This window comes from Anomaloglossus baeobatrachus, chromosome 1 (assembly GCF_048569485.1).
Source record: "Anomaloglossus baeobatrachus isolate aAnoBae1 chromosome 1, aAnoBae1.hap1, whole genome shotgun sequence".
NCBI classification, from domain to species: domain Eukaryota; kingdom Metazoa; phylum Chordata; class Amphibia; order Anura; family Aromobatidae; genus Anomaloglossus; species Anomaloglossus baeobatrachus.
In genome coordinates this window covers 872,768,533-872,790,798 of record NC_134353.1, presented here as the reverse complement: position 1 = coordinate 872,790,798, position 22,266 = coordinate 872,768,533, and positions in this window count along the sequence as shown.

Here is a 22,266-nt window from a genome sequence, read left to right as displayed (position 1 = left end):
TTACAGGAGGGAAGCAGGAGGTTCACAGGAGGGAGGCAGGAGGCTCACAACAGAGAGGCAGGAGGCTCACAGGAGATAGGCAGGAGGCTCATAGCAGACACGCAGGAGGCTCACAGCACCGCAAGAGGCAGGAGGCTCATAGCACCGCGAGAGGCAGGAGGCTCACAGCAGAGAGGCAGGAGGCTCACAGCACCGCAAGAGGCAGGAGGCTCACAGCACCGCAAGAGGCAGGAGGCTCACAGCACCGCAAGAGGCAGGAGGCTCACAGCAGAGAGGCAGGAGGCTCACAGCAGAGAGGCAGGAGGCTCACAGGAGAGAGGCAGGAGGCTCACAGGAGAGAGGCAGGAGGCTCACAGCACAGAGGTAGGAGGCTCACAGCAGAGAGGCAGGAGGCTCACAGCAGAGAGGCAGGAGGCTCACAGCAGAGAGGCAGGAGGCTCACAGGAGAGAGCCAGAGGCTCACAGCAGAGAGGCAGGAGGCTCACAGGAGAGGCGCAGAGGCTCACAAGAGAGAGGCAGGAGGCTCACAGGAGAGAGGCAGGAGGCCCACAGCAGGGAGGCAAGAGGCTCACAGGAGGGAGGCAGGAGGCTCACAGGAGGGAAGCAGGAGGCTCACAGGAGAGAGGCAGGAGGCTCACAGGAGGGAGGCAGGAGGCTTACAGGAGGGAAGCAGGAGGCTCACAGGAGAGAGGCAAGAGGCCCACAGCAGTGAGGCAGGAGGCTCACAGCAGAGAGGCAGGAGGCTCACAGGAGGAAGGCAGGAGGCTCACAGCAGAGAGGCAGGAGGCTCACAGGAGGGAGGCAGGAGGCTCACAGCAGAGAGGCAGGAGGCTCACAGGAGGGAGGCAGGAGGCTCACAGCAGGGAGGCAGGAGGCTCACAGGAGGGAGGCAGGAGGCTCACAGGAGGGAGGCAGGAGGCTCACTGCAGGAAGGCAGGGGGCTCACAGGAGGGAGGCAGGAGGCCCACAGCAGGGAGGCATGAGACCACGGGTTGGAGGTTCCCCACCCCTGCTCTAGCTGAACCAAGACATGGGCTGGGGTTGGCGGGCCTGCGGTCGGCACCAGGCAGAGATCAGCGGCCCCCCTGGGCTGGGATCAGTGGCCCCCCTGGGGTGGGATCACCCAGGGATCAGCGGGGCCCCCCCCCGGGAAGAGATCAGCGCCCCCCCCCCGGGCTGAGATAAGATCATTGCCCCCCCCCGGGCAGAGATCATTGGGCGGGCCACCCCACCCCCCGGCGATCGTCTTCAGCTTACAGCGCTTACCTGACCCGCTGGCTGCCGCATCCTCACCACCTCTGCCACTGTTACTTGCAGGAGTGTAGCTCGCCGAGTGATGACCTCACCACACTGCTGCAAGGCCCAGCTATGACGCGCTGACGCCCTGCTCTGCTCCAGTGACCCTGCCTCCACCCAGCACATAGCTAATTTGCATGCTCCGCTCTGTCGCATGCAAATTAGTCATGTAAGGAGGTGAAGCGACACTGCGGGGCCCCTCTGCTGCTGCTGTGACTGGGGCCTGGTGAAGAGAAGGGGCCCATCCTGCCTGGGGCTTAATAAAGCTAAGTAATTACCCCGGGCCTGGCCGGGCCTCCTCTCTTCACCGGGCCCCCTACACCAGGCACAGTAGTAATGCCCTGATGGCGGCCCTGCTTAGTCCCCTCCCCCATTTTTTACCCCTGACTGACTGAGTCCCTACCCCTGTACCACCCTTAACTGACTGAGGTTCTCCCCCTGTATCACTTCTGATTGCTGAGCCTCTCCCCCTGTAACACCCCTGACCAACTAACCCCCTTCATTACACCATTTTTGATTCATTTGTATCATAAATTTGTGCCATTATACATGTGTGACACCGTGGACTAGCCAGGTAGTCACAGGTAGGCCCTTGCACAAACACCCGTCCCCTAACAAGGTAACAGCAGCCAACCTGAAAAACCCTGAGTCACCCCTCTCAGGTCTTGATGTTCCCACCAGGGGACGGAGCCAGGCGGTTGCCCACGCCCACCAAGGAGTTCGGATAGCCTGAGGCGGGAAAAGCACAAACAGATCAGTTTTGGAGGTGAAGGAGTGTAGTAGTAAAGAGTAAACGTCTGTCAGGGGTCTGTGTCGTAGCCCAGATACCCTGTGACCAGGAGGCAGACGGTTGTTGCCGCCTGCAGGAGCCGGGAAGACGGCTGGTGGAACCGTAAGGGAATGGGACAGGGTAGTGGCCCACCGGTACCGAACCGGGGAACCAACTGGAAACCGGAGCACCAGGAGGGGTACTCAGACCCAGAACAAGGTCCAGAAGCCACTGGACCACATTGAATTTACTGATTGAGGTCTGGACCTTGGGTCCTTTCCCGTCCCAAGACCCGAAAGATGGCAACAACCCACCGAGGGGGATAGAAAGCCAGTACACAGGCATAGAGATCCCACGGGCCAGCGCCTGCGGGCAAACGGGTTCCCCGACACACATAATGCCGAAGAGCGGACTACCGTTGCTGAAGCATAGGCAGTCAAATTCTACAAAGCGAGGTGCAGGAGAAAGGCGGGAACCACTGAACCGGGTGGGGGACTAAGCGCAGCCAGCTGCGGGCACCGACCATCATCCTTTTGGTTTACCAGAGACTCCAGTGTATTTGTCATAGTGAGTACAACAGTGGCCTCGGGCCGCGCACCGCGCCGCACCAACATGACCGCACCTCACAGCCACCGGGCCCCGGGACCATCACCCCCTGCCCACGGAGGGGTCAACACCAGGATGCACAACACCATCCCCGGAAGCCTAGTTAACGGCAGCGGTGGTGCCCACATTCACCACAACCCGTGGGTGGCGTCACGAACTTACATCCCTAAACACCACTGCCCCGGCCGTGAACATCCCCACCGAAGATCACCCTCCTTCACGTAGCGCCAGCTTCCCTTCAGAGCAACGTGACCCCCGGGTGCCGTAGGCGCTCGAGCCACCCACCGAAGGAGCCCAGACCCGAGCGGCTCGGCTGCGGCCAAGCGCGAGGCGGTACACATCCACATTTTACCACACAATTGATAGTCTTGTATTATTCCTATGTAGCTACATAGTGGATCCCAAGAATGATTTTCTCTGGTGGGCCCGGTCCAGCGCTGTCTGGAGGTCAGCACAGGGCTGGGGGAGGAGGTGACAGGATGAGGCTCGCCTCATGGTATATTCACAGCAACATCTCTCTGCAGTCACTTTAACTGAGGCACATGGCGATTTATTGCAATTACCATCAGACAGTGCATATAACTCTGCATATTTGTGCACAGTATAACACATACAGTGTATGATTATTGTAAGATGAGACTCGGTAATATTGAAAATGGCCGATATGTGTCGCAGAGAACCTCTGCCATGAACCTGGAGAGTTAGCTGGGACTTGTAGTTCCACACATCTGTTTGATAACATGTTTCATGGCTAGATTGATGGGATGGTCACAAGTCACAAGTGATGGACGAGACTGACCATCCACATAACTCCCAACCAGGGGTATGTCTGGGAGGATATCATGTGCCTGTTTGTGATCACATGGCAGTCTACCGGGGTCTACACGGCCCTGCTGGAGCACATGGTGAGACCATGTGGGGAGTGAGCTGAGACTCCTGAATAGGTAACCCCAGGAGAAGGGGGTTGTGAGATGACTGGGTGTCAGCAAGTGAAGACCACGATATATGTCTTCGCTCGGAGACAGCTGAGAGGTCAGTGAGTAAAGGCTGTGATCCTGGAATGGGGACGCTGTGTGTATGAAGCCTTGCAGATATACTCACTATTGGAACAGACTGGGGATAGTGGCATGATCCGGTAATATGTTTATATGAACTGTAACAGCGGTTTATGACGCTTGAATAAACCGCATGGACATTTTAAGTGATAAAGTGCCCCTGTGGGGCATCCACCCACTAATGACAGTAACTCAAGGATGGGTGGGGCAGCCACTGGGGGAGAGGGAGGAAGTCCCTTACACAAGAGTCAAACTCAGGTTGGGGAAGAAGGCAAGACAGCTTACTGGTGGAAGCTGTGGGACACAGGTGAAAAGACAGTTGCTAAAGGGAGAGCTTAGTTGCTCCCTCAGGACCAGTGCAGTTCAGGGTTCGGAGCCCTAGGGTGGTGTATATTTCAAGTTGCGCCACCAGAATCTGATGGACAGGGGGATTTCAAGACCTTCTGCCCACCACAGGATCCCAGAGCAAAGTAGCAACATAGAGCCCAGAGTCCTGATCATAGTCAGGCACCAAATGTACTCACGCTGCCTGCAGACGGGACGGGAACTTTAACACCGAACAGGGGTTCCCAAGCATTTCAGGTCACGGGGATCCACACAGAAAGCGCAAGAAGGAAGGGCCCATAATCCACAAAACCGGCGGTGACCTCCGAATTATCCGGGATCAACTGAGGTCCATCACGGCAGAGACCGGCACTCTCAGGATGACAACTGGACAGTGAGTAAAAACCTTGAAGCGCAACTACTGAGTCAGCCCTTCATTGCCGGTGCGCCCATTATCTTCCCTGGGGCTTAGCTCTACCTGTGGGGAGCTGAACCATCCCAGCTGTGTCACCATCCGCCACAGAGGCTAATCCCTGGCTGTGTACAACAGGTGGCGTCACGAGACAACTACAACTCCCAATATCCTCAACCCCTCTCTCCTCATCATCCACCATCCTTCATTCCCCCCTTGTGGACACCTCGGGGTCACGAAACCGGGCAAGGGCCACCAGCAGGGCCGTATTTACCACTAGGTACCTGTGGTCCGGTGCCTAGGGCGGCGCGATGCGGGGGGGCGGCGCCTTCTAGCAGCAAAAAAAAATTATTATTATTTTTTTATTTTTTTTTTTCCACCTATCCCACTAAATCCGCAGTCTTTTCGCGGGGGGGGGGGGTCGGGGTAAAGGGGGGTGTTGTGTTGGGCGCATGGGCGCCCCTCTATTGATTTGTATGTATCCGCGTCTTTAAAGCGGATACGAATACACTGCAGGCAACGGGCACAGGGAGCTGATTGAACCCGGAACTGCCGACAGCTGCATTTCCGGGGTCACAACACGCGCGCTCCAATCAGCTTCTTGCCAAGAGCTGGGACATCCAAACCTGTGCAGAGCTCACAGCAGGCACCAGTGTGACGTCTGGAGGATAATCACCGGGTCCGGAGCAGGTAATAAGCTGTCTATATGTGAAGGGGGGGCTTTACTGCTAACTGTATGTGATGGGGGGGACGGGGGCACTGCATACTCAGAAATGCCTGTGCTAACTGTATGTGATGGAGGGAGGGGTGCACTGCATCATGCAGTGCACCCCTCCCCCCATCACATACAGTTAACACAGGCATTTCTGAGTATGCAGTGCGCCCCTCCCCCCATCACATACAATTAGCAGTAAGCACAGGCATTTCTGAGTATGCATGCAGTCTGCATGCATACTCAGAAATGCCTGTGCTTACTGCTAATTGTATGTGATGGGGGGAGGGGCACACTGCATACTCAGAAATGCCTGTGCTTACTGCTAATTGTATGTGATGGGGGGAGGGGCGCACTGCATACTCAGAAATGTCTGTGCTTACAGCTAATTGTATGTGATGGGGGGAGGGGCGCACTGCATACTCAGAAATGCCTGTGCTTACTGCTAATTGTATGTGATGGGGGAGGGGCGCACTGCATACTCAGAAATGCCTGTGCTTACTGCTAATTGTATGTGATGGGGGGAGGGACGCACTGCATACTCAGAAATGCCTGTGCTAACTGTATGTGATGGGGGGAGGGGTGCACTGCATGCATACTCACAATTAGCAGTAAGCACAGGCATTTCTATGTGATGGGGGGAGGGGCGCACTGCATACTCAGAAATGCCTGTGCTAACTGTGATTGGCTGAGGCTGGGGGAGAGGGAGGCTGGGGGGAGAGAGATGCTTAGGCTGGGGGGAGAGAGAGGCTGAGGCTGGGGGGAGAGAGGCTGAGGCTGGGGGGAGAGGCTGGGGGGAGAGAGAGGCTAAGGCTGGGGGGGAGGCTGGGGGGAGAGAGAGGCTGGGGGGAGAGAGAGGCTGAGGCTGGGGGGAGAGAGAGGCTAAAGCTGGGGGGGAGGCTGGGGGAGAGAGAGGCTGAGGTTGGGGGGGAGGCTGGGGGGAGAGAGAGGCTGAGAGGAGAGAGGCTGATGCTGGGGGAGGCTGGGGGGAGAGGGAGGCTGGGGGGAGAGAGAGAGGCTGAGAGGCTGAGGCTGGGAGGAGGGAGGCTGATACTGGGGGAAGCTGGGAGCAGGGAGGCTGATGCTGGGGGAGGCTGGGAGGAGAGAGGCTGATGCTGGGGGAGGCTGGGAGGGAGAGGGGGAGGCTTGGAGGAGGGAGGCTGATGCTCAGGGAGGCTGGGAGGCTGATGCTGGGGGAGGCTTGGAGGAGGGGGGCTGGGAGGCTGGGAGGAGGGAGGCTGATGCTGGGGGAGGCTGGGAGGAGGGAGGCTGATGCTGGGGGAGGCTGGGAGGAGGGAGGCTGATGCTGGGGGAAGCTGGGAGCAGGGAGGCTGATGCTGGGGGAGGCTGGGAGGAGAGAGGCTGATGCTGGAGGAGGCTCATGCTGGGGGAGGCTGGGAGGAGAGAGGCTGATGCTGGAGGAGGCTCATGCTGGGGGAGGCTGGGAGGAGGGAGGCTGATGCTGGGGGAAGCTGGGAGGAGGGAGGCTGATGCTGGGGGAGGCTGGCAGGAGGGAGGCTGATGCTGGGGGAGGCTGGGAGCAGGGAGGCTGATGCTGGGGGAGGCTGGGAGGAGAGAGGCTGATGCTGGAGGAGGCTCATGCTGGGGGAGGCTGGGAGGAGAGAGGCTGATGCTGGAGGAGGCTCATGCTGGGGGAGGCTGGGAGGAGAGAGGCTGATGCTGGGGTAAGCTGGGAGCAGGGAGGCTGATGCTGAGGGAGGCTGGGGGGAGAAAGGCTGATGCTGGGGGAGGCTGGGGGGAGAGAGGCTGATGCTGGGGGAATGAGAGAGAGGGGCCAATGCTAGAGACAGAGGACAAGGGTTGAGGGATAGTGCAATGACAATATCGATGGGGGGGAGTGTAAGGACTCAGAATAAGAGGGGGGCAGCATTGGGAGCTCATTATGGAGAAGTGGCAGCATGTGTGGGCTCAGTATGGAGTGGAACAATGTAGGGGAGTCAATATCAAGAGTGGGGTAGTGTGTGTGTGTGTGTGTGTGTGTGTGTGTGTGTGTGTGTGTGTGTGTGTGTCTCAGCATAAGCGCTAGTGTGGTGGTCTTAGTATGATGAGTGGGGCAGCATGGAGGTGTCATTATGGAAAAAAGGAAGGCAGCATTAGGAGCTCATGGAGAGAGGCAGCATGCACGGGACACTGTGAGGAGGGGGCAGCATGCATGGGACATTGTGAGGAGGGGGAAGCATGCATGGGACATTGTCAGGAGGGGGAAGCATGCATGGGACATTGTGAGGAGGGGGCAGCATGCATGGGACATTGTGAGGAGGGGGCAGCATGCATGGGACATTGTGAGGAGGGGGCAGCATGCATGGGACATTGTGAAGAGGGAGCAGCATGCATGGGACATTGTGAGGAGGGGGCAGCATGCATGGGACACTGTGAGGAGGGAGCAGCATGCATGGAACATTGTGAGGAGGGGGAAGCATGCATGGGACATTGTGAGGAGGGGGCAGCATGCATGGGACATTGTGAGGAGGGGGCAGCATGCATGGGACATTGTGAGGAGGGGGCAGCATGCATGGGACATTGTGAGGAGGGGGCAGCATGCATGGGACATTGTGAGGAGGGGGCAGCATGCATGGGACATTGTGAGGAGGGAGCAGCATGCATGGGACATTGTGAGGAGGGAGCAGCATGCATGGGACATTGTGAGGAGGGAGCAGCATGCATGGGACATTGTGAGGAGGGGGCAGCATGCATGGGACACTGTGCGGAGGGGGCAGCATGCATGGGACACTGTGAGGAGGGGGCAGCATGCATGGGACACTGTGAGGAGGGAGCAGCATGCATGGGACATTGTGAGGAGGGGCCAGCATTCATGGGACATTGTGAGGAGGGGCCAGCATGCATGGGACATTGTGAGGAGGGAGCAGCATGCATGGGACATTGTGAGGAGGGAGCAGCATGCATGGGACATTGTGAGGAGGGGGCAGCATGCATGGGACATTGTGAAGAGGGAGCAGCATGCATGGGACATTGTGAGGAGGGGGCAGCATGATGTGAGGTCAATGTGCAGATCATATTTCATAATTGAGGAAGGTGTGGTGGGTATAATTTATAAGGGAGGGCAGTGTGTAGTATATTAGGGGCAGTGTGACAGTCACAGTATATAAGTGGGGACGGTGTGGTGGGAAAATTTTATACTCATGCTATGTTTTGATGTGCCTGTGGTGATCCCCATGGGGGGCTTAGTGCCCTTCGTTTCTCATTGATACTTTTTAAAGTGTTTTACAGAGTAGATCTGCCTTAAACAGATGTCGTGTGCGAAAACTCAGTTTTACGTTGTCACTAAGGGGCGCGACCACTTAAAGTGCCTAGGGCAGCACGAAGGCAAAATACAGCCCTGGCCACCAGTAACAACCCCCTGACCTTCCACCGGCTCGATGACGAGTATTCCCAAGACCCCGTACGGTGCTCTATATATATATATATATATATATATATATATATATATATATATATATATATATATCTATATATATATATATATATATATATACACATATATATATATATATATATTTTTTTTATATATATACAGTGCCTACAAGTAGTATTCAACCCCCTGCAGATTTAGCAGGTTTACACATTCGGAATTAACTTGGCATTGGGAAATTTGGACTGTAGATCAGCCTGGAAGTGTGAAATGCACTGCAGCAAAAAAGAATGTTATTTCTTTTTTTTTTTTTTTTAAATTGTGAAAAGTTTATTCAGAGGGTCATTTATTATTCAACCCTTCAAACCACCAGAATTCTGTTTGGTTCCCCTAAAGTATTAAGAAGTATTTCAGGCACAAAGAACAATGAGCTTCACATGTTTGGATTAATTATCTCTTTTTCCAGCCTTTTCTGACTAATTAAGACCCTCCCCAAACTTGTGAACAGCACTCATACTTGGTCAACATGGGATAGACAAAGGAGCATTCCAAGGCCATCAGAGACAAGATCGTGGAGGGTCACAAGGCTGGCAAGGGGTACAAAACCCTTTCCAAGGAGTTGGGCCTACCTGTCTCCACTGTTGGGAGCAACATCCGGAAGTGGAAGGCTTATGGAACTACTGTTAGCCTTCCACGCCCTGGACAGCCTTTGAAAGTTTCCACCCGTGCCGAGGCCAGGCTTGTCCGAAGAGTCAAGGCTAACCCAAGGACAACAAGGAAGGAGCTCCGGGAAGATCTCATGGCAGTGGGGACATTGGTTTCAGTCAATACCATAAGTAACGTACTCCACCGCAATGGTCTCCGTTCCAGACGAGCCCGTACGGTACCTTTACTTTCAAAGCGTCATGTCAAGGCTCGTCTACAGTTTGCTCATGATCACTTGGAGGACTCTGAGACAGACTGGTTCAAGGTTCTCTGGTCTGATGAGACCAAGATCGAGATCTTTGGTGCCAACCACACACGTGACGTTTGGAGACTGGATGGCACTGCATACGACCCCAAGAATACCATCCCTACAGTCAAGCATGGTGGTGGCAGCATCATGCTGTGGGGCTGTTTCTCAGCCAAGGGGCCTGGCCATCTGGTCCGCATCCATGGGAAGATGGATAGCACGGCCTACCTGGAGATTTTGGCCAAGAACCTCCGCTCCTCCATCAAGGATCTTAAGATGGGTCGTCATTTCATCTTCCAACAAGACAACGACCCAAAGCACACAGCCAAGAAAACCAAGGCCTGGTTCAAGAGGGAAAAAATCAAGGTGTTGCAGTGGCCTAGTCAGTCTCCTGACCTTAACCCAATTGAAAACTTGTGGAAGGAGCTCAAGATTAAAGTCCACATGAGACACCCAAAGAACCTAGATAACTTGGAGAAGATCTGTATGAAGGAGTGGGCCAAGATAACTCCAGAGACCTGTGCCGGCCTGATCAGGTCTTATAAAAGACGATTATTAGCTGTAATTGCAAACAAGGGTTATTCCACAAAATATTAAACCTAGGGGTTTGAATAATAATTGACCCACACTTTTATGTTGAAAATTTATTAAAATTTAACTGAGCAACATAACTTGTTGGTTTGTAAGATTTATGCATCTGTTAATAAATCCTGCTCTTGTTTGAAGTTTGCAGGCTCTAACTTATTTGCATCTTATCAAACCTGCTAAATCTGCAGGGGGTTGAATACTACTTGTAGGCACTGTATATATATATATATATATATATATATATATATATATATATATATATATACATACAGTTGAAACCAGAAGTTTACATACACTATCTAAAAAGACACATCTGCATCTTTTCCTCTCGTTCTGACATGAAATTAGAATAAACCTTTCACGTAAGTAGGTCAATTACGATTACCAAAATTATTTATATTTGATTACCAAAATTTATATTTGTCAAATGCCACAATAATTGAGAGAAAGTGAAAGAGATGTTATGTTTTTGGAAGCTTCTGCTTTATTGGCGACATCTGAGTTAATTAGAGACACACCTGTGGATGTATTTTAATGGACACCTAAAACACACTGCTTCTTTGTGTAGCATCATGTGAAAGTCAAAATAAATCAACCAAGATCTCAGGAAGAGAATTTTGGACTTGCACAAGTCTGGTTCATCTTTGGGTACAATTTCAAGATACTTGAAGGTGCCTCGTTCATCTGTAGAAACAATTATACGCAAGTACAAACAAGATGGGAATGTCCAGCCATCATACCGCTCAGGGAGAAGACGGGTTCTGTATACCAGTGATGAACATGCTTTGGTCAGACATAAGCACATCAACCCAAGAACAAAAGCAAAAGACCTTGTGAAGATGCTGGCGGAAGCTGATAAGATTGTGTCATTATCCACTGTGAAATGAGTACTGTATCAACATGGGCTGAAAGGCCACTCTGCTACAAAGAAGCCATTACTCCAAAAGAAACATAAAAGAGCCAGAATAATGTTTAGAAATGCACACAAGAACACAGACCTTAATTTATGGAGAGATGTCTTGTGATCTGACAAAAGTAAATTTGAACTGTTTGGTGATAATGACTATCGTTACGTTTGGAGGAAGAAGGGAGAAGCTTTGAAGCCTAAAAACACCATCCCATCTGTTAAACATGTGGGTGGCAGCATCATGTTGTGGAGTTGTTTTGCTCCAGTAAGAACTGGGGCACTTCATAAAATAGATGGCATCATGAGGAAAGAAGATTATGTGGCAACAGTGAAGCAACATCTAAAGACATCAGCCAGGAACTTAAAGCTTGGGCGGAAATGGGTCTTCCAAATGGACAGTGACCCAAATCATACAGCCAAACTGGTTACAAAGTGACTTAAAGATAACAAAGTCAATGTTTTGGAGTGGCCATCACAAAACCCTGATCTCAATCCTAGTGAAAATGTATGGGCAAAGCTTAAAAGGCCGGTGCGAGCAAGGCGACTTACAAATATGGCTCAGTTACACCAGTTCTGTCAGGAGGAATGGGCTCCAAATTCCTAACAACTATTGTGAGAAGCTTGTGGAAGGCTATCCAAAACATTTTTTGACCCAAGACATACAGTGTAAGGGCAATGGTGCTAAATACTAATGAAATGTATGTAAACTTTTGACTTTGCAGAAAGTAATAAAAATGCCTTAAAACATTCTCTCTCTCTCTCTCTCTCATTATTCTGGCATTTGGCAAATATAAATAATTTTGGTAATCCTAATTGATCTAAAATGGGAAAGGTTTATTCTCATTTCATGTCAGATAGTGAGAAAAACATACAGCTGTGTCTATTCAGATAATTTATATGGAAAATATTGGTCTCCTAAGACTAGTGGCTACTACTGTGGGTAACTAGTGTTCTCAATGTCCATGCAGTGCAATGCCATAAATTGTTATTGAAATAGAATAGCAGCAGTAAATAGAATTTTAGTGTCATTCAAATGGTTAATGGTGGGTGACAGCCAGCAGCATATTACCCATCACCTCACATGCCACTCCACTGGAGGATGGCGTCCATGACACACCTCCCCAAATGAACTTATCCTGCTTGTAGCACTCTGCAGTGGTCCTAGTGATTCTCCACAGCCCCGGTGCGTCCGTCTCTCCCTGTACATTGTCTCTAAAGAGAGCTATGGGTTAAGCAACACTCTGTCTGGGAGGCAATATCACAATTGCCAGGTCTTCAGTCCACAAAGGAGTGGGTACTACCCACCCTTTGAGTTCTATGAGTGAGTCCGCTCACATCGACTCAAGGTTAAGTGCCACTCAGGCGGATGCTAGTTCCTCAAATTGACACCAACAATACATGTTACGATGGTGATTTCTTATCAGACCCCCAGTAACCACCAGTTCCACCTCATATACTGGAATATCAGGTCCTACTCATTTTACCACGTAGGTACCGCCTCCCTCTGGTCATTTAATTTTCCAGACATTCTCTTGGCTTTGGTCAGTACTCTTTCTGTGGCGCCGTACTGCACCCATGCTGGGTGAGTGCAAACAGGTAATACTGAAGGCTGGAATAGGGTGTGTACGCACAGACACATAGTGACCAGGTCTCACACACCATTGAGGGGACCCCTGGGCAGACCCAGGAGGGGGCGTGCCTCCACATCCAATCAAGGGGTGCGGTAGAGAGGCTGGAAGCTAGGTTGCAGTGGCAGTCAGAAAGAGGAGCTGGAGGTAGCCAGTATGAAGTGGAGACGCACGAGAGCAGACACACTAGTCAGACCCTGGATGTGTAGTGGCCCTTGGTGGGGAAGACGGTTGCCACAGGGTCAGCCTGAAAGACACCTGAAGAGAAAAGACAGGCAGTTGAGTACGGTGACTCCTGGTAACCAAGCACGCACGGGGTACAGGTCCCTAGAGCCAGATATCCATTTAGTGGTCTGCTAAACCTGCAGGTGGAGGAACTGGAGGTTCCTCACCAACCAACACAGAGTCCAAGCATCAGCAGCAACGAGGGGGCCCATAAGGAGGATCGAGCCTGGAGCCATCTTCCTTGGTCCACGCTGCCAGTAAACGGGCCAGAAAGGGGAGAAAAGGCAGTTGCGACTTCCCTGGATGAATCCCACGGTACTCAAAGTCAGGGGATGTCCGAAACAAGAAGTGCTAGGAAGGCGACTTAGCGGTCACCCTTATGACAGCCTGAAGGATACCTGGTTCCATCTGGTCTATCTCAGTATCGCCCGGGTTGCCTCACACAACCAGCTGAACATGAGTAAACAAGTTGAAAGACACTTTGACTGAGACTGAGTTCTTCTGCGACCTGTTATTCCACACACATACACCCGAGCCCCTGGGGCCAGCCTTACTCTCGGGAGGCCACACCATCCAACTGCAGATCCCTTCAGCCCCAGACGCTCGTTAAACTGCAGTGACGGCCATTCCTCATCCTGACCGCAAACCGAGAGTGGCGTCACGACTAGTAAAGTAAATGAGCTGACATACCTGTTGCCAGCGGTAATCAAGTGGAGCCCCTGTGGCGGCCCAGAAGGTGGAGTGAAGTCCCTGAGGTGACCACTGCAGGTGAGCGACACATTTCAGAAGGGGCTAAAACGTCCTTCTGCACCAGTCTCGAGTCATGGTGTATAACCCATCTAAAATGGTCACCCACCACCCTGTGCATCATTCTCACCTGCCATTGGTGCTCCTTGGCCCTCAGGGTAGTGTTCCGGGGAGGGTCAGCCATGGGGTATGGCATGTTTAAATTCTCAATTTCACTACATGCTCTTCCAAATATTAGCATGTGTGATGAGTAACCTGTCATGCTGTGCACTCAATTGTATTCTCACATAAGCTCGGGCATGTATTCAGGCTATTGTGCTTTCTGTCTACCTTCCAGGGCCGGCAGCATGTGAAGAAGGGTGCAGTTGAAGCGTTCACATGCAATGCCTTGTGAATGATAGGGCATCATCTTGGACTGCTCAACCCCATACAGATGATAGAGTTCTTTCATTAAGGTGCTCTGAAAGCATGCCCCTTTATCAGTATGAACCAGCTATGGACACTCAAATACCTGAATGAAAGCAGGGGCTCTGCTGAATTCCGCAGTCTGGTCTCTCATAGGTACAATGAACACTGTGTGCAGAATTATTAGGCAAATGAGTATTTTGATCACATAATTTTTATACATGTTGTCCTACTCCAATCTGTATAGGCGTGAGAGCCAACTACCAATTAGGTAAATCAGGTGATGTGCAGCTCTGTATTGAGGAGGGGTGTGGTGTAATGACATCAACACCCTATACAAGGTGTGCTTAATTATTAGGCAACTTCCTTTCCTTTGGCAAAATGGGTCAGAAGAGAGATTTGACGGGCTCTGAAAAGTCCAAAATTGTGAGATGTCTTGCAGAGGGATGCAGCAATCTTGAAATTGACAAACTTTTGAAGCGTGATCACCGAACAATCAAGCGTTTCATGGCAGATAGTCAACAGTGTCGCAAGAAGCGTGTTGCGCAAAATAACTGCCCATGAATTGAGGAAAATCAAGCGTGAAGCTGCCAAGATGCCATTTGTCACCAGTTTGGCCATATTTCAGAGCTGCAACGTTACTAGAGTATCAAAAAGCAAAAGGTGTGCCATACTCACGGACATGGCAAAGGTAAGGAAGGCTGAAAAACCACCACCTTTGAACAAGAAACATAAGATAAAACGTCAAGACTGGGCCAAGAAATATCTTAAGACTGATTTTTCAAAGGTTTTATGGACTGATGAAATGAGAGTGACTTTTGATGGGCCAGATGGATGGGCCAGAGGCTGGATCAGTAAAGGACAGAGAGCTCCACTCTGACTCAGACACCAGCAAGGTTGAGGTGGGGTACTGGTATGGGCTGGTGTCACCAAAGATGAACTTGTGGGACCTTTTCAGGTTGAGGATGGAGTGAAGCTCAACTCCCAGACCTACTGCCAGAAGTCGATATCGTTCAAGAAAAACATGATTTTCATGCAGGACAATGCTCCATCACATGCATCCAACTACTCCACAGCGTGGCTGGCCAGTAAAGGTCTAAAAGATGAAAAAATAATGACATGGGTCCCTTGTTCACCTGATCTGAACCCCATAGAGAACCTGTGGTCCCTCATAAAATGTGAGATCTACAGGGAGGGAAAACAGTATACCTCTCGAAACAGTGTCTGGGAGGCTGTGGTGGCTGCTGCACACAATGTTGATCATAAACAGATCAAGCAACTGACAGACTCTATGGATGGTAGGCTGTTGAGTGTCATCATACAGAAAAGTGGCTATATTGGTCACTAGTTTTGGGGGGTTTTGTTTCTGCATGTCAGAAATGTTTATTTCAAAATTTTGTGCAGTTATATTGGTTTACCTGGTGAAAATAATGAGATGGGAATATATCGGTTTTTATTAAGTTGCCTAATAATTCTGCACAGTATTAGTTACCTGCAAAAACAGATATCCTCCTAAGATAGCCAAAGCTAAAAAAAACAAACACTCCAACTTCCAAAAATATTAGGCTTTGATATTTATGAGTCTTTTGGGTTGATTGAGAACACAGTTATTGATCAATAATAAAAAAAATCCTCTAAAATACAACTTGCCTAATAATTCTGCACACGGTGTATTTGGTGAAGTGATCGGTCACCACTAAAAGTAAAAGTGTCCTAAGTACACTATTTGCACATATGCTACTATCAGTATTTCCAGTGGGGAGAACATCTGGATGGTTTGAACAGGGGCCCGCTGTTCAACACTCTTCCTCAACCCCCACGCTTTGCATTTTTTACATGCCTTTGTGTCGCCCAGGGAAGGGGGTACTCAGTCACAGGCGGTTGCAAACGGGAATATCACTTCAGGTGGCCGTTGCCCGGTCCCATGCCCTGGGGACGCCTAATAAAAGGGGGGTATTTACAGGGGATAATAGAGTAATGTTCGTGACGCCACATGCAGGTTGCGGTTAAGAATGGAGAACCGCAACTGCTCAACGTGGGTATTCTCAGGAATGATGATAGTGGCAGCTATGGGGATAGGCCCTCCGCAGGTAGGGCTGTACCTGGGAGATGTATGGTGTATAATGATGGAGACCGCACCAGGTTAGCTTTAACAGTCTCTACTCACATGGACCCTCGGCTTGCTGGTTCCGGTCCCAGGAGTATCAGTGCCAATGTAGTGACCCAGGTTTCTCTGTCCCCGGCACTCTCTGTAGATTGAGTCCCTGTAGCATGGAGCGTTTGGGAAACCTGACTGTCCCTTTTGGGGTACAGTTTCCTTCTCTGTACGGCGGGCAGTGCGGACCCTGCAGGGAGGTAAGTGTCCGAACCCCGATCCTAGTTTACTGCTCATTCCCCCGGATTATTTGGTTCGATGAAGTCCGTGAAGGTGTCCTCACCGTGAAGGTATTTATCAAACCGTTTGAAACTTGACATTTGACCTAGGGCCCTGTGCCCCGTGTATGCTCCGGTCCCAGTGGTATCTCGGTACCCGTCCTGGCGACCTTTCTCCTGTGCCCCCGGGGTCACTGTTACACAGACCCAGCTCAGGCACGTCCACACACCTCTTCTGTGTGCTCCTAACTCATCTGACTGCCAATGACTGACTGGCCCCTCCCTACAGGCTGGCTTTACCCAGGGACTCGTTACAATGGCGACCATCCTCTTACATGGTTAACCCTCTATGCCCATTGTGGATAGGAGAACTAGGATTTAGATGTGTGTTGGTGGAATCGACACTGGTACTCCAGGTCCCAGAGGGTAGGTCCTGCATCCCCTAGAGGAAGCAGTTCCTTGTAGTGCCTTGAGGCTTTCAGGGGTGCTACAACTTATTCACCATATTTTCTAACTCAAGCCAGTACACCATTCTTTGGTAGCCACTTATAAGTCATCTCCACCACAAGTGGGCCCCTCTCTCCTTGGAGGGGCGTCTGTTGGAACTAACATCATGGGAATTACAATCTGCTGTTGGTACTCTAACTCCATCTATAGGTAAAATTTAGGACACAAGAGGCCTTGTATCACTCTCAGTTGATCCAATTGGCGCAGCAATTTTTTACCCTTCGAGGACAGACTTTCCCGTTCCTCTGTCTGGGTCCAAGTTTTAGCCTGTAGTACAATAATAACTTCAGCACTCATATATAGACAAGAGAAGATTTGAGATTTTTGAAAAATTTTTATTACGTTTTGGCTTTGTAAGCCTTTCTCGAGATTTTGCATGGAGAGGAAAAAGAGACACGAGTCACAGGCAAACCGCCAAGCAAAGTAATTTCAGAGGTGCCACATTTTTGCAGTACAGAAGGTTCAACCAGGGATCATGAAATACAGTTTTGGGGAAATAGTGCCACTGCTGGTGAGAGTCTAGGAAGGAGGAGACATCCTGGTGAGGCAGTGGTGGCAATGGAGATAGTTTTAGCCTGGACCCAGTGTTTCACATGCCACACATCTTCATTTTTGCTCTGGGTCCGCTCCCAGTGGGAGATTTTCCGAGCACCGTTGGCAACCCTGGCGGCCACCCCACTGGAGTGTACTATGTCCTGGAAGACAACCAATCAGCCAAGGTCGGGAGTCTCAGTGTCCTCTGGGTCATCGTCAATACACTCGACAGGTGGACCTATCAGACCCCAGGACAGCGAGTCTGCATACCATTTTTCCTTACAAACTGGAACTTGATGGATTCATTGAATTTAATCATCCGAGCCATCCATGTCTGTTTAAGTGCCGCCAATTCTGAATTCTCCATGTAGACCAGCGGCTTATTGTCTGTTATTACCACCATTTCAGCTCCCGTCAGGTATTTTGCGAATCATTGGGTCATGGCCCAGATAAAAGCCTGAAGTTCTAACTTGAAAGAGCTGTAGTTATTGGTATTACACTTTGGCTCCCTCGGGAGCAACTTCCACAGGCGATCACTCTTTTTTGTCCATCTTGAACATTGCTCCTAGACCATGTAGACTTCCAGGTGTGTAGAGCAAAAAGGAAGTGTCAAACCAGGCATAGGACAGAATCAGTGTACTGTGTGTCCTCAGTGTAGTGAGGTTTTTACATCTTCAAAGGCCTTCTGTTGTCAAGGGCCTCACTGAATGGGGTGGCTATTGGACCACCGGCTGTACTCCAAAGCAGCTCATTTAAGGGACCGACCAGATGGGTGAAATGTTAAATAAATCCCTGGTAGTATCCAGCCACCTCTAGCAATATAATTGGCCAGGGCCACTTTTGGCAGCCTCCACATTGCTAGTGGCTGGCTGAACCCATTCAAGAGTCACCACATGAGCCAGGTATTCTATACGGTCTCAGAACAATTGATGTTTCTTGGGCTTGATTTTTAGTCCATGATCTCGGAGTCACTGCAAGACTCATTGTAGTTTCTCAGATGGTCCTTGAACGATGTCCCGAACACAACCACATCATCCATGTAGGTCAATAAGGAATAGAAATTCAGGTCACCCAGGCTATGTTCCATTAACTGCTAAAATGTTCAGGGTGCATTTGAAAGACCAAACAGTATAATAAACTCGTAAATTCCCAATGAGAGAATAAATGTCATCTTTCCCTTGTCTTTTTTAGCTTCCTGCTGGCGAGGTCGAAAGTGGAAAAGTACTTAGCATGGCTCATGGTGGATAGCAATTTTCGATCAAAGGAGAGGATAGGTGTCTTGTATCATGTGAGCGTTTAATTTTCTGTAGTTGACACAAAACCAAAGGGACCTGTCATTCTTTTGTAACAGGATAACTAGTGCCCACCAAGAATTCTGGCTTTCTTGTGTGACCTGGTTGTCCAAAATGCTCACTACCACGTTATTTACTGCCTGAAACATTTTCAGGGGAATTTGACCGTAGCGTTCCCGGCTTCGGGAAGTGTCCCATATCTTGATCTCATGCTCGATAGTAGGAAACCAGCCAAAATCTTCACCATGACATGCACATACCATTAGGTAACAAAAGTGATGGACAAAGTAGCTGTTTAGAACTACAGAAATATAACTACATCTCTCAGACAGTTTCTTCCTGTACCAGAAAAGAAAGCAGTGCTAGCTAACAATACTTAAGGTCCACATACACATTAATTGGCCTAACGATGGTTTGACCAATCATACATCCGACAGCTATTTCAGCAGACTGTCCCAGACACAGGAGCACTCTTGTGTTCTCTATTAGCCGGTTAACTCCTCAGCCCGGTGGGCTTATCTCTTGGAGAATAATGTGATCAGCAGTTTGAAATCGACATTTTCCCTGACCAACAGTTCGTGGGCACTCCTATATAAATTAGATTGCCGGCCAAACCCAATAAAATAGGTAGATTCAACCAATATTGTCTAATGTGTATGGGGTCTTAACTGTCCTTGAGGGTCCTAATATAGCAGACTTCCTGAAGGGCAGGAAGAGCTAGAAAATCTCCAAGTCACCACCGAATCTCACAGAAGGCTTCCCCATGAAACAGAATGGTAATGGGGCATAGAGGGGTGGTCTGAAAAAAGGATGCTGTCGTGAAAAATGTCTACCTAGATGCTAGTCCCAGAAAGTACGGAAAAAGGCAATTAAAAAATAACTGATCTTACAATAAATATACTACTGAGAATTCAGTAGTAAAGTCAAGTTTTCTTATCTGACTGGGCATTCGCTTTTAGTCTTTATTTTTTTTGCTTTTTTCTATCTTTTTTTTGTATAGAAATGACCTGGACAACAAAAAGGTAAATAATAAGTAGTTATTAAAAATAATTATTCACCATGTATAACCTGGCAAAGTAAATATCTCTAAGTATCTTGTTAAATTGAAAAAAATGTTATCAATTTATTTTTCAGATTAAAACCAAACAGGGACGGCCCTGACCCACCAACCTTCCAGCGGTCATGTTTGTTTATTAAGATTTCTTTGGAAATGACAGCAAAAAGGATTTTTCGGACCTGGAGAATAAAATAAAATGTTCCTTTTTATATTTCAGTGTAGTTAGACTTACAGATTAATTAAGAAATAACCCCAAGTGACTTTGCATTTTAATGATAGCTAGCTTTGCTATATTATTCCTCCCAAGACTCATTGATATTACTGAACTCTGCCTTTTTTAATTAGTCCCTTCAATCATTGTCCTAAGAGATCCTATGGAAAAATTGTACTCAGAGGAAGGGACACCTCTGACTACAGGGAGTAAAGGGAAAGATGACAGCAAAACAAATGCACATTGCAAAGATTAAGCTGGGAAATGAGTTTTATTAATTACACTTTGGCTTGTTTGCTAAAGCTGCGCTCAAATGCAAAGTACAGACTGAAAATGGTGCGATCTTCACCCTGCAGATCCATGTCAGAGAGATCACCTACATCCACGTATTAAGTTCCCTTTTAGGCTTGTTTCACACGTCAGTGAAAAACACAGACGTTTTTTACTAACATGTAAAAAACGCATATGTCCCTCCGTGTGCCGTGATTCACGGCACACGTGGGTTATCCATGTGCAATCTGTGAGACGTGATCCGTCATCCGCGATAGCACATGGACGTATACTCACCTGTCCCCGCTCCTGCTCTCCGTGGTACTGAACTCTTCGGCTCTACTGTGTATCCGGCCGCTGCTGACCCCCGCAGCAGCTACTTCTGGGTCGGCTGTGCTGTGCATAAATGTACAGTATATGTATGAGAATAATGAGCCGGCCTGGAAGTAGCAGAGCACAGAGGCTGAACACAGTGTCACTGGAGAAGTTGACTATTAAAAGATTTTTATTTTCAATGTCCGTGTTTTTCTGGTACATGTTACATGGATCACACCATAGTGTGGTCCATGGGACATCAGTGATGCCGGAAAAAGACGGACATGTCTCCGTGCAGAAGAGACAGACACACGTGTAAGCCGCACAGAGACATAGTCAGTGAAAAATCAATGATGTGTGCGAAGACCCATTAATTTTAATGGGTCTGCGTATGTGCGTGATTCTGGTACGTATAGTAACTACCGTAGCACATACGTACCAAAATCACTAACGGGTGAAAGAGGCCTTAAAGTGATATTCGGCTTCAAGCAAATGAGTTTGGGCATTTTCCGATATATTTTCTATATCCATTCCTCATGGTAAGATCCTTTCTTGCGATAATTCAATATGAATGTAGGATACTTTATGTGGACACATCTTTTAGATGCCGGTGGACTCCATTATTTTTGAAGCAGAAGACGCTTCAGGAAAATGCGGGTACTGTTTTCTCTGAGGCATCTTTTCGGAAGTCTGTGAGGACATTTTCTGCGGTGGCCCAGCCGATGGAGTTTTTTTCTTCCAACTTATATCCATAACACAATTGCATCTGCCAAGCGTAAGTAATGAACAGGAAGAACGAATGAACAGGTGACTTCTTTTTGCCCATTCCCGGCTTACGGAGCCAGAAGTGTTTAAAAGCAGTGACAAGAGGCTGAGCATATACACAGCACTTCGTTTTGACATTGCTGTGCATATGTTCATAATTTTTGGCTTTTTTTAGGGCTTTTTCAGGCGCGTATTCCAGGTATAATCCACCTGAAATAGGCATTGGATGTGACACGCCCCCCAACAGGGCCTGTTTGGGGGAGACACTCGGAACCGGGCCGGTTCTGTTCTTAGGGAGGTCATGGTGACAGGGCCCGATTCCGTGACCCTGGCGGTGTCATTTAAATGGGGGAATATATTTACAGGGGATGATGCTTCGTGACACCACCTGTGGTATTCGGCCAAATATGGCCAACGCTGCTTAGACGGGACCATTGGGGAAGATGGTGATGCAGCTGAGATGATACAGCTCCCCACAGATGGAGCTGGAAGCCCAGGGCAACTGTAGGCAGTTTTCAGCCAGTGGAATGTTTGAATAGTACGGGGCTGGCAGCGCAGGCAATGAGTCCAGGACACAGCGGGATGCAGTCACAAGTTCTTTACTCACAGTTGTCAGTTCCAGATTATCACTTCCGGATGGTCAAGTGCTGCCCTTGGCGTGCTGAGTCCGGCGATGACGGGATCCAGCCAATCTCCAGGTAATTCGGAGGCACAAGACCAGCGTACGTGTTACGGTTGCTGTGGCTCTGGAGACTATGTCCGGATTTCTTGCTACTGCACATGTGCAAGCGCTGGAGACTAAGTCCTATCTTGGAGCCATTGCACATGTGCGGGTGACATCATCGCTGACACGAGGTGACATGTCTCTGACACCTTCTAAGCTGATTGGCCACTGGTCATGTGCTTGTGACACGTGGTCACATGT